A 14,516-nucleotide genomic window follows, 5' to 3' on the forward strand; every position below is an offset into this window, starting at 1 on the left:
CAGACGCTAGAGGATATGTTGAGGGCTTGTGCCATTGAATTCAAGGGGAGTTGGATTGATCACCTACCCTTAGCTGAGTTTGCCTACAACAACAGCTACCATGCCAGCATCCAGATGGCCCCTTATGAAGCACTCTACGGCCGGAAGTGTAGATCGCCTCTTTGTTGGACGGAACTGAGTGAAAGAACGGTTTTAGGACCAGACTTGGTAGATGCCACTACAGAGAAGATTGAGGTCATCAAGCAGAAGTTGTTGACAGCTCAGAGCCGGCAAAAGAGTTATGCTGATAGGAGGAGGAGACCATTGGAGTTTTGTGAGGGTGACCATGTGTTTTTGAGGGTCACGCCTACTACTGGTATTGGGAGGTCCATTAAAGCGAGAAAGTTATCTCCTAGATTTCTTGGACCCTTTGAAATTCTGGAGAGAATTGGAGAAGTAGCTTATCGAGTTGCTTTGCCGCCGCACTGTCCAACGTACATGATGTGTTTCATGTGTCCCAACTCAAGAAGTACCACCCTGATCCGTCTCACATCTTAGAGCCTGAGGAGGTGGAGCTGGATGACAATCTAACTTACCAGGCTGAACCTGAAAGGATCCTTGATGTGAAGGACAAGCAATTGAGGAATAAGACCATTCGATTGGTGAAAGTCTTCTGGAAGGGCATGAGTCCTGGTGATGCTACCTGGGAGACAGAGGAAAGGATGCGACGTGATTACCCTCGTTTGTTTTCTTAGTAAGTGTTTTGTGTTTGTTTGTGTGGTGTTTGTGTGATTGCTTGAATTTTGGGGACAAAATTCCTTAGTTGGGGAGAATTGTAACATCCTAAGTTTTTATCGGGTTTAATAGCCTCTTTTGGGTTGATTTTGAGGATAGATTAGTGATTTAATCTTGATCTTGGTGTTTAGGTTGGATTTGAGGTTGGTTGGAGGAATAGGTGAACGTACCCCTCTCAGGGTATGTTCGCCGCGGCGAACCGGGGGTTTCAGAGGGGAGTGTCTTCTCGGGGAGGTTTGGCCGCGGCGAAGTCTTGGGGACGCCGCGGCGAAGTTGTTTTGGTGAGCGAGGCTTCCCTTTCGGGAAGGTTTCGCCGCGGCGAAGGTAAGGGCACGCCGCGGCGAAGTTCTTCTGGGCGAGCGAGAGTTTCCTCTCGGGAAGCTTTTGCCGCGGCGAAGTTTGGAGTTCGCCGCGGCGAAGTCGGTTTTTCAGGCGAGTAATCCCTCTCGGGATTAGTTCGCCGCGGCGAAGATGGAGTTCGCCGCGGCGAAAGGTCGCGATTCTATATAATCGCTGGAGGGTTCAGATGTGCGAAAATTGGAAAATCTGAAGGAGGAGAGAGAAGCTCTGCTAGGGTTTCGTGGAGGAGGCTTGAGAAAGGTATTTCTAAGGATCCATTACCTCAAGTAAGTGATTTTAACCTCTAATCTTCTTTCTTTCTTGGAATTTCTTGGAATTTCTGAGGATTTTTGGTGAAACCCTAGATTTTCTAAGTTGTGATGGAACTGAGGTTTTTGACCGATTGTTTTGGGTTTAATTGATTGCATTGGGTTAGTTTAAGTATTTAATCGGTGTAGTTTCCTTGGATTTAAAGAATCTTGAATTTTGGAGTTAGGGTTTATGGAATTGGATGATTTGGGATTGAGGATGATAATGTAGAGATTGAATTTGAGTTTTGTGAATTGGGTTATGTTAAGGAGGGTTAAATTGGATGTTTAATCGGTTTAGATTTGTTGTTGGAACCTTAATTGCTCAAATGAGATGTTGGAGGTTGAATTCCTATAGTGGGTCCTTGAGGTTTGAACTCTAATTGATGCTTGGAAGGAGACTTGATGTTTTAATGGACTTTGAGGATTTGGAGTGTTGCCTTGATAGTTATACCCCTTGAGTTGGGTAGAGTTTTGATGGGAGATAGGAATTTTGTGTCCCCAAGTGTTGTTTTGGCCACATTATTAGTTTGAAAGCTAATATATGTTGGTTGTGTGTTTGTGTGCTTGTGTAGACCGGTTGTGAGTCTTGGTGGTGCACGGGGCCACTTTGTTGATTGTTATTCCTTGCTCAGGCGAGAGGTAACCACTTTCCAATCCTTAGTACTTGCTTCTGTGGTATTGTGAGTAGATTTGTGTTTTGTGCTCCAATTAGTAATTGTGTTCGAACTATATGTTGTATATAAAAATGGAAAACCGTCTTGTGGGGTTTGGACTTATGATGAATGAAATTGTGGAATTGTGAAAGATATGCCACTGAATGAGGTTAATTGTGAAATGATTATTACTTTGATTATGATTTGAGCATGATGCATTAATTGGGAATTTGGTGAGATTTTGTCTGTTACTACCACGTGGTAAGGCCTCCATTAATGCATGATGGTTGGCTCTTTACGTCCCCCATAGTGAGGGATAGGCCTTCGGGCTCATTACGTCCCCCAGAGTGAGGGATAGGCCTTTATGGCTCCTTACGTCCCCCATAGTGAGGGATAGGCCGGGTTCGGCTCCTGAAAATCCCCCAAAGTGAGGGATTTGGTTGATGGGATTGCATCATTGCACTTGCATAAATTGTTGTGGCTATCATTATGTATTATTTGTGAACTGCCCCACTTGACACCTCACGAGCACCTATTTAGTAGTACCTAGTATTGGAAAGGTTGGTTACTGGGACTTTGTCTCACCCCGTGGTTTACAATGTTTTCAGGAGAAGGTTCTAGGCGAGCACCTTCGGGAAGAGACGCAGAGGCTTGAGCTGGGTTAGCTTTAGGCCTCTAGCATTTGTATATGTATGAGTAGTAGTTATATTGCCACATTTAGGACCGCTTTTTGGTATTTTGATTTCCCGGCCTTGTTGTAAACTGAATAGAATGTATCTCCCTATTTTGGTTGGCCGGAGGCCATTGCTATTGCTTTATGGAATATGTTTTACTTGGTGGAAAAACTATTTTGATGGGCTGATTTTGATGTATGTGTTACCCGGGCCGGAGGCTCGGAGGCCCAGTGAATATGAATGGATTATTTTAGTTGCATGCAACGTCTATCGGGTTGACCCGAGTTTGAAAGTCAATTTCTAAAAATATGAAATTTCCTTCTACTATGGTAGCTTGTATTAACAAATTTCCTTTTCTACCATAGTAGAGGTTTTGTGAGGGTTAAAATGTCTTGAGGTAGAGGGTTTTTACAATAATGTCCATGACTTAAATGCAATCTTGCTCTAGGTAAATCAATTATACATGCATGTGTCTCATGAATAATATTAAGAAAAACTAGCAAAAAAAAAGCTGAAAGTACTAAATCCCAAATCAAGTTTGGTAACAACACTTTATTTAGTGTTGACAATATTGAATTTGCAAATAACAACAAATTTTTGTTGATATTCCTTATTTAGCATTTAGTAATTTTTAGCTTTTTTTTGTTATTTTCTCTAATATTAACCATGTGCAGTGCAAACATACAGTATATTGGAGTTAATTAACATGGATGGTACTTTCTCTAAGATACTACAACTAACTGAATTACAAAGATAGAGAAAATAACTTGATTTTCAAAAACATCCTAGAAAGAAAGAATGAAGGGATAATCAATACAATATAGAATTTTTTGGTTTTTTTTTAATAAATACTTAAGTTTTGAAATATAAAAATTATTATATTAAAGATTTAAAATTTACAACATATTTTGTTAATATTTAATACTTGAGTCAGCATTTTCTACAGAGTAAGACTAATGGTGTTAAAATTAAAAGAATACAATACATTCCATAAATTTAAAGGACTAATTGCAACTTGAAGTAAATTTAGAAAATCAAATATATGGTTATAAGCCTTACCCATCTTGACCGGCCTATTCTGATCCCAATCATTAATATATATTACTTCTAATCCTTAATATAAGATATAGTTGACGAATTTGAGTAGATTAAAGAAGTTTGTTAAGTTAGTTATTTGTAATAATTAGGTGTTGTTTTTTTAAAAATATCATTGCTAATCATGTGTATTAGCTATAACTACTATTTGATGGAATCTTTACTATATACAACTACTACAAGGATTACTTTGAAAAAATAGATAAATATGAAAGATAAAATAGATTGAGATTTTATATTTAGGATTAAATTAAAAGTCAAACTAACTCTTTTATATATTAAAGAATAGAGCTAGTATTTTGTAATTTGACAAGCTATTGCTTACAGGCACATATTCCAATCCGTAACAAGCGCCCCCCATAGAACACCTTTCTTGTTAATGCTGACAAAATATTAGTCCGGACCATTTCTGGATTCTATATCATGCCTGACTTCTTCAGCCAGTCTAGTTTTTCTATTGGCCCTTAACTTAGTTTTTTATTCCCATTATCAAGGTTAAATTTTGCAAGATGTGACATTTCCTCTCCCCTTAAATAAATTTTTTTCTCAAAATTTAAAACGTACCTTATTCAAAAAGCTCTGGATAATTATTCTTTATATCATCTTCCTTTTCCCATATTGCTTCTTGTTGTGTTAAGCTTTTTGTCTTAAGCTTGAGGCCTCGAATTATCCATATTTTGCGAGCACTCCCTGATAAAAGTGTCCCAACTTTTTGCATTTGAAGCATAAGTTTTGACCTATTAAGCATGACTGATATCCGTGGTTCTTACCACAGATTTCACATTCTCTTCCTCGACAAGCACTGTCAAACCCTTGTTACTCCTCGTCTAGGCCTCTTGCTTTTCCTATTGCCACTATAGGAAGTCCCTTCCTGACCTGACCTTACTGCGGGTTTCTTGACTCGATGGGTTGCCCTAGCCAAATAATGATGATTTTGGCTACTTTCTATGATACAGAAAACTTCTATTGCCTTGTTAAACACTTCAAGCTGTTGCGGGGCTATCTTCTCTCTTAGCTCGGGTCTCAGCCCCTTAACCATCTTTTTCGGGAACTAATGCTCGTCATTCATGTGTTGGAGATACGTGGAATAATGAGATAGTTTGATGTACCTGGCTAAATACTCATCAAAAGATTCATTGGCTGCTTGCTTTATGGTGAGGAACTCAGCCTCTTTTCTGTCCCTCACTGACCACGAAAAGTACTTTAAGAAAAATTGCTCCTTAAGTACTTCCTAGTTGATGGGGGCCACATTAGCTTGTAGGACTAACTCCGTGTTCCTCCACCATTGGTCTGCGTCTCCCTTAAGTTTATATATGGCCCCCTGACGAGTACTCAAGGATCTTAAAAATCTTCTCAAGCCGAGTTATCTAGTCCTCGGCTACCTATACATTGAGAGTTCCCTCGAAAGATGGGGGATTGTGCTTACGAAAGCATACTATCCATTACTGCAGACTATCAGGTTCTGCAGCTGCTTGTATCTGCTCAACAATCCCTACTTGAGGTTGCTGGGGTTATTGGATTGGTTAGGGTTGGACTGGTTAGGCTGCCCCGACTATTCCTTGTTCGAGTTGTTGCAGTTGTGCTATTGTTGCTGCTGCTATAGCTATAGCACCATCTCGATCTTGTTCTTGGCGGACTTGCACAGCTTGTATTTCTTGCATAGTCCGCTGTTGTTCCTCTAGTCTATTCAATATTGTCTGAATTGGGTCAGTAGGGGATCTAGTGGATGCTTCCCATGCATGAACTCTACGTCTTGTTCTTGCCATTTTACTTTATCTTCTTAACTACAAAAAGAACAGGAACATTATTGAGATGCAAAAGGTACTTTATACATTACTTAACTGTATACAATAGTTTAGCAGAATTAGCATAATAGTCATCCAGTCAAAACCATATGCATATATTGTTATCCAGTCAGGGCACAAAGGGAAAATGAATTATGGAGACAACAAAAATCTCCAAGTCATCTAGTTATGATCAAAAGTACAGAGATCCGTGTTGTCACAGATCTTCTGGACCTTGATTTGCCACACACGGGTCTTGGGTAATGAGTCTATCAATGCTTACCCCCATAGGGTATCATCTGTGTTTTGGGGATCTTTTTCAACTACCTCATTATGCAGCAGTCTAACATAGTAAAAGTAATCTAGATAAATTGGGGCGTACTGGTTTTGTGACCTATTGATTTGCCTTCCTAGCTCTATGAATTCCTTGAATATGTCATCGTAACTCTTGAATTCTTTCTTTATTAATAGTGGCCTCTTCTTGATTGGTAAATCTTTAACTTTAATGTTACTTCGACTTGCTACATTTATAGGTATAGCCTTGATTCCACTAGGACCTGCTTCATCTAGGTTGGGTCTAGGCCCCACTGCACTTTGTGTATCATCTTGTAGCTCTCGCTCTCTGATTTTGTTGGAGGCTACACTAGACTTTGCCCTATCTTTGGGCCTATCATAGTATCTAGGGGGAGATTCAAGATCCTCCTCTAGTACTAACCATCTTAGGAACCACTAATATGGAAAATCCACTCCTAGTATCCTTTAGTTTATTGTACCCCTTATTCGCTATTCTTGTAACAAGCCATTTCTATTCCTGCACTTTAAACCTTACATAATGCACATTCCACGGACATATATATATGTACAACACAATTCAAGTCTAAATTACATAGCACCTAATAACATAGTAAACAAACAACAGTCCAGAACCTTTGCTCTGATACCAAAAATGTCACACCTCACTTTTAGACCTCATTTTACCTCAACTAGAATCATTTACTATGGCCTTAAGTTCGAAAAACTTGAACTTTAAAATTTCTTTAATTCGGGTTACTATTCATTGTAACCTTAATAAAAGCCAAAACTTGAAAATTCATAATTAATTCTAGAAAAATTGAAATGAAGTGTTTCCAAGTTCTACTTAAAACTCTTAATGCCATATTTAAGGGGAAAATACTCATTGGCATCCAAAATGTATCAATTAATCCCTAATTTTGTTCAAAGTGGTACTGTTCATATGATCATTTTTTAATTTTTCAAGATTTATGCTCAACTTTGAAAGGACATAATTTTTTGTACAAAACTCTAAATTTGATAAAACACCACTTTTTTTAAATCTAAAAAATAAGATCTCCCGCCAAATTTCAATTCAAGACTCAACTAATTGCACAAAATTTTGTTGGTCAAACTTCACCCTTAAAAAGTCAACTTTTATCTTCTTAAATTACCATTGTTGGTTATTCTTTTCCTTTCAATCCATATAACCATTCCAAACATATAGACCATGTTAAGATATGATTCCTTGATCAAATATTCACATATATATTATTTTTAATCATTAATACAAATATTTAACATAATTTACAATAATCCATAATAATTACAAACATTGTTTTAAAGAGGCATAACAATCAATTTTCTCTCAAAATGACCTCCTTCCCTTTGTCTTGCTTGATCCAACTCCTAAATGATGAATATTTAGACATAAAAGAATGAGATTTTATAGAAATCTCAATAGCAAAGAATCATAATTATCATGCAATCATGCTATGTAAAAATGTGTTATGGTATCATGTGAATAACATATCCATGCATCATTTCATGTACAAATTAATTGCCATGGAAAGAGAGCAATCATTCAAGCCATTATATCATTCTTTCATACACATTGCCAAGGCATATTTAACATAACATTCCATATATAATCACATAATTTGTTCAATCACATTATGGCAACATGAATCGAACCACAAAACATATTTAAACAAGCAAGAAAGCAATCAAATTATGAGTTCAATGCTACCTCTTAATTGCTTAATCAATTCAGCCTCTTTGATACAATGGTGCTCCTCTTTGATTTCTTGCAATGTGCCTATCATTTTAAGCACAAACATATTCAAATTACCAATAATCCAAGTATAAACACTAATGCTTGATATTAAACTTAATTAAACTCCTTTTTCCTTGATTTTTGACATAATTATTCCTTCTTTGTTTCAATCAATCTCTTGGGCTATTCCTACATAATTTTTTATGTAGAATCCAAATATCCAATCAGATTTAACAAAATCACAATTCTTCCATTTTATTTTCACTTGGTCGAATAGGGTAGTATAAAATTTCAAAATTTTCATTTTTGATTCCAATGATTTTAAACACTTTTTCTTGGTGTTTCTCTATACAAATACACCTTTGAAACTCATTGGAATCATCAAATTATATTGAAACAATCTCTAACCCTAAGAATTCAAAGTGGCTGAATAGGGTCTATATAAACCCTAACTTTGATTTTCTTCCAAAACTCAATCCAAACATTAATTAAACATGCAATTCCAAGCTCATATTCATGGTCTTTATCCTTCCCTAAACCATCCTTAATCAGATCGAAAAGAAGCAGCATCACACCTTAAGAAATGTCATGAAATATCAATCAAAACAACCCTTAAATTCACCCAAAATCAAGTTTAGACATACCTTAATGGATCTTAGTTTGAATGTTGATAGTTTTCCTTGAATTTGGAGGGTTTTAGGTGCTATTTTGAGTTGAGAATTCACTTGGATAGAATTTCCACTAATTTCCCTATTTTTGGCTGAATTATGCTCAATATGAGGGGATATTTATAGACCAAAAATCTGACCTTCCTCCCCTCCTTTGTGGTGTCAAAATCTGCCACATAAGGGGCTATATGGCCTCCATTAAATGCCTCAAATTTTCAGAATATGCCAACTATCTTTCTTCTTGATTTTTCCATTGATTTTTGGGTTTAAATTGGGCTTAAGCCTCATCAATTGTTGGCCCATGTCTTGCACGAAATTTCTAGGCCCTCTTGACCTAATATGAAGCTCAAATCTGATTTTAAAAGGGAGAAAAAGTATAGCTCAATCACAAATATCAATTTTTAACCAAAACTCACTATTTTTGTTACTATTTTCAAAAATAGTTTTGGGCCTCCAAAAATTTATTTCTCTCCATCAAAAAAATCATTTTTAATATAGAAAAGCCCCCTGAAAAATTTTGGAATTTATTTCAACCTCTAGCTATTTATTTTGAATTTTCCCTGAAATAGGGCTTTATCGATAAGATTTTAGTAATAAATATTCTAAAATTAATTCCTACACCTCTAAGGCCTGGAGTCAATTTTATAAATTCAAATAAATTCATAAATAATTTTTCATATTTTTTTGAAGAATTATTCAGCCATCTACATATTTAAAATAATTATTTTTGTCCTATTTTTACTATTTTTTCTAAAAAACCTTTGTTTTCAAGAAATTTCGTAATAAATTATTTTTATGCTAATTTTACCTCCAAAGTCTCAAATAAGGTTCTAAAATCTCTAATTCATTAATTTTCCATTTTTCAGAAATGTTTTAGAATTTTTCTCAATTTTTACCATTTTACTCTTCCTAGACTAATAATTTTAAAAATATCAGTGTGGACCCTTTCTGAATCTTATATCATGCCTGACTTTTTTTTTTTAATAAACTAGAAAAATAAAGCAAGTCTACTATTGAACAGTACTAGGAGCTAGAAGCTCCGAAATAGCATGGCAGCTAAGGAGTTGGAGCCCTATCGGACCGTTAAGTGCCGTTTTCACAAGGTAGTCTGCTAGGGTGTTGTGGTCTCTTTCTATCACTTGGAGTTCCACATTCCAGGAATGCATTAGCATGCTTCTGATTTTGCTAATCAAGTTCCAATCTTCATGTAAGTTAGTCGCAGTGGCGCAAATCAGTTGGATGGCTTCCAAAGAGTCACTTTTGAGCAAGATCTGTCTTTCTCCCTTATCCCATGCGCGTTTGAGTTCCATAAGACAACCCCAAAGCTCTGCAGTAAGGTGGTCTCCCTCTTATAATCTGAGAAGGAACCCTTCTATCAGTGTGTTACCTTCAGTTTTCAAGACGCCTCCATATGCAATGTTCCCTGACTTGAGAGAGAACACTCTATCTACTTCCACAATACAGTGGTCTCTCAGCTCCGTGTCCTTTTCATGTGCCATGTCCTGGTTCTAGTTCTGGTTTTTCAAGGTGGTTGCATGTAACTTTTGGGAAGCACTTGAGATAGCCCTCATGATGGCTTGTGCATAAACCACGATTCTGCTCAAGTTAGCCTCTGCTTGAGTGTGGGTGACTGCGTTATGGTCTTTCCAGATTAACCAGCAGATGATAATGAAAAGATAGCTCCACTTGCTGATAACATTTCCCACTTGCTTGGTCAGATTAATTGACAGCCATTCCTGTAAGGTCCCGGTAAAGAATCTATCGCGGAAGTTTGGGTTGAGGATGGGGGCCCACAAGTTGTGGATATCTGGACAATCACAGAGAGCATGGAGCTCACTTTCGGTCGTAAGTTTGTACTTGTCACAAATACAGGTTTGGTGAAGCTTACGTCTGTGTTTGCATTCATTAGTGATCAGTCTTTCATGGGAGAGGAGCTAGGTAAATGTCTTGCATCTTTGGGGGGGTTTTAAGCTTCCAGATTTTACTCCAATTCTGGGTGGGGGTTATGCTCGATGGGTTCAAGGCCCTATAGGCCGATTTAGTAGAAAAGGAGCCACTTTTCTCCCACTTCCATCTAACGTCAGTTGCTCCTTCCTTATTCCTGATTTCCTGTATGCCTGAGGAGACATGTCGCTAGCTATTCTTAATCCCTTGCCAAGTGTTTGAGCCTGCACGTTTGGCATTAACTGTAGGAATCAGATCTTCTCTGTATCCATACTTGTGTCGAATGACCCTAACACAAAGCGCATCTCTTTTTTTTTGTGAGGCCCCATCCAAGTTTCATCATAACGGCTCTGTTTTGTTGTTTAATGTGGCGCATACCCAGGCCCCTTATGCGTTTATCCAAGCAGACATGATTCTAGGCGATAAGATGCATTCTTCTATGATCTTCAGCGGAGCCCCAAAGGAAATCGAGAGCTTTTTTCTCTATGGTATTGTAGGTATTATCTAGAAGGTGTTGGAAATTGTGCCTTAGCGGCCAATCATTGTGTTATGAATATTGTTGATTTATGAATTTCTTAATTATGTTATCATATTATTTGCATGTTTACTGTGATGACTATCCTTGGATAACTCATGATTTTATCCTAAATGTCCCTGGTCGGCCATCTATGTGGGAGCAGAGATGAAATAAGACCAGTATGACTTTGAAGATGTATAGAGATATAAATCAAAATCATAGGCACATGTAAGAGTACAAGGTGTTGGACCGACCCGCTATGAGAGAGCTGCATGGGTTAAGTCATAAGCTTCTCTCATATATAAACCATGTCACTGTGCCCTTTGACCTGAGATCATCATGGATTCCTACATGAGAAATGCTAGGCTTTGACCTAGTCAAAAGTCACTTTTGACCGAGTGATCATAAAGACTATGTTCAGGCTTAGTGGTTTTTCATATGGAGGAATGTGAATGGTCAAGATGGAATTTGTCCCTCACATTCGTAGAGAGATATTACTGGGCCCCTCGATGAGTGAGTTTGAGAAATGTATGGCCATACTATAATGGAAAGGTAGTTCCATTTTTATACTCAGACTACTTAGGGATCGAGAAAGTAACGGTCAGGAATAGGAGGATGACGTTCTCCATGCCTCATCCATGACCAAAATGTCGTGTGACAAAAGGGACGTGATATGGTTGTATAAAAGGTTACATCGTTCATCGATCCTCATATGATTTGGGTAGTCGTGATGTCTTGCTAGAGACCGCTTACGACTTGTGAGTCATTATAGTAAATAGCCCACTGCCAACTTCATATGGGCCTATAGGGTCGCACACAAAATAGTCCAACACGAGCTATGATGTCTAGATTCATTGAATCTAAGATATGTCCAGATTCAATGAATAATCTAGGGTGGACGTGTGTATATATATAAATTCGCGTATATATATAATATGATATAAGAGATATTTATAAGATTTGATTTATAAGGATAAATTAAATCTCTATCACTTTTAAATTTGAAATTTAGATTGATATGATATCTTATAATATCTCAAATTTGATTTATTAGAATAAATCAAATATAATTCCGTCATATCTTTATTTTGAATTAAATGAATAGGTTAATTAAATCTGTAGGGACGGATTTAATATAAACCATATTTATTTAATTAATTTCTTATCAGATTACACAATATATGATATTGTATTAATTTCGGAATTAATTTAGGATTAATTCCGAAATCCAATATCCTTCATAATACCCATAGCATCCTATATATTTGATATTAGGAGCTAGGGTTTGAAAAAAGAGAGTGCAAAAGTTTTGCAGATAAGAAACGGCCAAAGGAGAGACAGTGAGGACGGATTCTCAAAAACCCTAGAAGAACAAGAGGCGCTAGCACGTCGTTCTTGATTGAAAGTTGTTCGTGTGGATACCGGTAGAGGAAGCCGATATGAGTTGTTGACTTCTCACGAACAAAAAGGAGAGCATAGGCATCCCGAACGTCAGAATCCCCGAGCCACCAACGATTCGAATACCGCAGGTAACATCTCTTACCACTTGACTTAAACACAATCAGTAGATCCGGGCAAGGAATTGGAAAATTTTAAAGTTATTTTCCGCTGCGTGTCTTTCAATTCCTTCCAGAAGGTATGTGGTCTGCATGGTGTAACTAGGCATAGCATTGATAACTGACTTCACTAACATATCCCGACCAGCAGAACTGGTTCAAGCAATCTTTGATCACATCTACCTGGTCTAGAGTAGCTTCTGCAAAGATGAGCAAATCATCAACAAAAAACAGATGAGAGATGGGAGGGCTATACTTACCTAGCCTTATAGGCCTCCATCGACCATTTTGCATGTTCTTTTGGATGATGTGGGCCAGCTTCTCCATACATAAGACAAATAGGTAAGGGGAAAGTGGGTCTCCCTGTCGAAGTCCTCGTGTTGGAGAGAAGTGTCTACTTTGCTTCCTTCCTAAAGGATTTGCATGGTGGGGGAGGAGATGCAAGAGTGAATGACATTTTTTATCATGTCGGGCATGTTTATTTCCTCAAGGCAGCTCATGACAAAGTTCTATCTGATCTGATCATAGGCTTCTTCAAGGTCTATTTTGATGGCCATATATCCTTTTTTCCCTTTCATGTTTCACATCGAATGTACTACCTCCTGTGCAACTATAATCTTATCTGAGCTAGTACGACTAGGAACAAAGCTGCATTGGTTAGGACCAATAATAATAGGCAGGCAATGCTTCAACTGGTTGACTACCACGTTACATAGGCTTATAGGATGAAATTCCCTAATGTTTTCCGGATGGTCTTTTTTTGGAATGAGGACAATAAAAGTGTGGTTAAGGGATTTAATAATACCTGGGTCCAAGAAAGCTTTTTTAACCATACTTACCACTGAGGGGCCCACCACATCCCATTGGTGCTGAAAGAATAAGGCATTCAGTCCATCAGGCCTTGGAGATTTAAGAGCTCCCATGCTAAACATTGCCGCTTTAATCTCCTCATTAGTAATGGGGTTTGAAAGATCCTGTATGTAGTACTCTTCTAAATTCGGGAAGGAAGTGTTAAATTTATTGCAAGCTCGCTACCTCCTTCATCTCTAACAAACTTGTGTAGAATTGAGTAGCTGTCATTTTTATTTCCTCTGTGTCGCCGGTCCATACTCCATCATCTTTCTGCAAGGCTTCAATTTTGTTTCTTCTTTTTCTGCCATTAGCTCGAGCATGGAAGAATTTTGAGTTTCTATCTCCCAAATTAAACCAGTCATACTTGGCTTTTTGAGCTTGTAAAAACCTTTACCTCAAAACATTATAAACTCGTCATAAAACTCACTACTATGGTAGAAAAGGAAAGCTGTTACAACAAACTACCATAGTAGAAAGAAATTGCATAACTTTAGAATTTAACATTTAAACTCGATTCAAACTCGAACTTTATTGCATGCAACTAAAATCATTAATTAACAACCACTGGGCCTCCGAGCCTCCGACCCGGGTAACAAAAGACATCAAAATCAGCCCATCCAATTAGTTTTCAACCCTGTATATCAAAGTTTCATAAAGTACTAGAATTGGCCTCCGGCCAATCAAAATAAGGAGATAACATTCTCTCCAGTCTACAACAAGGCCGGGTAATCAAAATATTTCAAAAGGGATCCTAAAGGTGGCAATATATACTAGCCATACATATACAAGGGCTAAAGGCCTAAAGCTAACCAAGCTCAAGCCTCTGCGTCTCTTCCCGATGGCACACGCCCGGAACCTTCACCTGAAAACATTGTAAACCACGGGGTGAGACAACGTTCCAGTAACCAATCTTTCCAATTCAAGGTACTACTAAATACGTGCTCGTGAGGTGTCAAGCGGGGCAGTTCACAAGTAATATGATAAATGATAGCCACAACAAGTCATGCAAGTGCAATGATGCAATCCTATCAATCATATCCCTCACTTTAGGGGAAATATTCAAGAGCCGAACCCGGCCTATCCCTCACTATGGGGGACGTAAGGAGCCAAAAGGCCTATCCCTCACTATGGGGGACGTAAAGAGCCAACCATCATGCATTAATGGAGGCCTTATCACGTGGTAGTAACAATCAAAACTCTCACCAATTCCCAATTCATGCATCATGCTCAATCCGTAATCAAGAGTAAATAATCACTTCACAAATAACTTCTTTCAGTGGCCTATCTTTCACAAGTTCCAAA

The sequence above is a fragment of the Neltuma alba genome, unplaced genomic scaffold, assembly GCF_004799145.2.
Source record: "Neltuma alba isolate B1F8T4 unplaced genomic scaffold, ASM479914v2 tig00013470_pilon, whole genome shotgun sequence".
Lineage (NCBI taxonomy): Eukaryota > Viridiplantae > Streptophyta > Magnoliopsida > Fabales > Fabaceae > Neltuma > Neltuma alba.